The sequence below is a fragment of the Palaemon carinicauda genome, chromosome 22 (genome assembly GCF_036898095.1).
Source record: "Palaemon carinicauda isolate YSFRI2023 chromosome 22, ASM3689809v2, whole genome shotgun sequence".
Taxonomy (NCBI): Eukaryota; Metazoa; Arthropoda; class Malacostraca; order Decapoda; family Palaemonidae; genus Palaemon; species Palaemon carinicauda.
The window spans coordinates 63,093,914-63,096,034 of record NC_090746.1 but is presented as its reverse complement, the minus strand read 5'-3'; positions in this window follow the sequence as shown (position 1 = coordinate 63,096,034).

Genomic DNA, 2,121 nt, shown 5'->3' with positions numbered 1-2,121 from the left:
AAATGCTCAAAATGCTGAAGTAGCTTACAAATTGCTTCTCTAAGTAATCCAACTCAAATATAAGTCATGACACCACTAATAGGCTAGCTGGAGTTGGCCGAAAGCTATTTCAGAAAGAAGGGCAACCTCTGGCGCGGCGGAAAAACCCGAAAGTTCAATGCCCAAAATGCTAACGTAGCTTTCAAATTGCTTCTCTAAGTAATCCATCTCAAATATAAGTCATAACACCACTAATAGGCTAGCTGGAGTTGGCCGAAAGCTATTTCAGAAGGAAGGGCAACCTCTGGCGCATCGGAAAAACCCGTAAGTTCAATGCCCAAAATGCTGAAGTAGCTTTCAAATTGCTTCTCTAAGTAATCCAACTCAAATATAACTCATGACACCACTAATAGGCTAGCTGGAGTTGGCCGAAAGCTATTTCAGAAGGAAGGGCAACCTCTGGCGCGGCGGTAAAACCCGGAAGTTCAATGCCCAAAATGCTGAAGTAGCTTTCAAATTGCTTCTCTAAGTAATCCAACTCAAATATAACTCATGACAACACTAATAGGCTATCTGGAGTTGGCCGAAAGCTATTTCAGAAGGAAGGGCAACCTCTGGCGCGGCGGAAAAACCCGTAAGTTCAATGCCCAAAATGCTGAAGTAGCTTTCAAATTGCTTCTCTAAGTAATCCAACTCAAATATAACTCATGACACCACTAATAGGCTAGCTGGAATTGGCCGAAAGCTATTTCAGAAGGAAGGGCAACCTCTGGCGCAGCGGAAAAACCCGGAAGTTCAATGCCCAAAATGCTAACGTAGCTTTCAAATTGCTTCTCTAAGTAATCCATCTCAAATATAAGTCATGACACCACTAATAGGCTAGCTGGAGTTGGCCGAAAGCTATTTCAGAAGGAAGGGCAACCTCTGGCACGGCAGAAAAACACATAAGTTGAATGCTCAAAATGCTGAAGTAGCTTACAAATTGCTTCTCTAAGTAATCCAACTCAAATATAAGTCATGACACCACTAATAGGCTAGCTGGAGTTGGACGAAAGCTATTTCAGAAGGAAGGGCAACCTCTGGCGCGGCGGAAAAACCCAGAAGTTCAATGCCCAAAATGCTAACGTAGCTTTCAAATTGCTTCTCTAAGTAATCCATCTCAAATATAAGTCATAACACCACTAATAGGCTAGCTGGAGTTGGACGAAAGCTATTTCAGAAGGAAGGGCAACCTCTGGCGCATCGGAAAAACCCGTAAGTTCAATGTCCAAAATGCTGAAGTAGCTTTCAAATTGCTTCTCTAAGTAATCCAACTCAAATATAACTCATAACACCACTAATAGGCTAGCTGGAGTTGGCCGAAAGCTATTTCAGAAGGAAGGGCAACCTCTGGCGCGGCGGTAAAACCCGGAAGTTCAATGCCCAAAATGCTGAAGTAGCTTTCAAATTGCTTCTCTAAGTAATCCAACTCAAATATAACTCATGACACCACTAATAGGCTATCTGGAGTTGGCCGAAAGCTATTTCAGAAGGAAGGGCAACCTCTGGCGCAGCGGAAAAACCCGGAAGTTCAATGCCCAAAATGCTAACGTAGCTTTCAAATTGCTTCTCTAAGTAAACCATCTCAAATATAATTCATGACACCACTAATAGGCTAGCTGGAGTTGGCCGAAAGCTATTTCAGAAGGAAGGGCAACCTCTGGCGCGGCGGAGAAAACCCGTAAGTTCAATGCCCAAAATGCTGAAGTAGCTTTCAAATTACTTCTCTAAGTAATCCAACTCAAATATAACTCATGACACCACTAATAGGCTAGCTGGAGTTGGCCGAAAGCTATTTCAGAAGGAAGGGCAACCTCTGGCACGGCAGAAAAACCCGTAAGTTCAATGCCCAAAATGCTGAAGTAGCTTTCAAATTGCTTCTCTAAGTAATCCAACTCAAATATAACTCATGACACCACTAATAGGCTAGCTGGAGTTGGCCGAAAGCTATTTCAGAAGGAAGGGCAACCTCTGGCGCGGCGGAAAAACCCGTAAGTTCAATGCCCAAAATGCTGAAGTAGCTTTCAAATTGTTTCGCTAAGTAATCCAACTCAAATATGACTCATGACACCACTAATAGGCTAGCTGGAGTTAGCCGAAAGC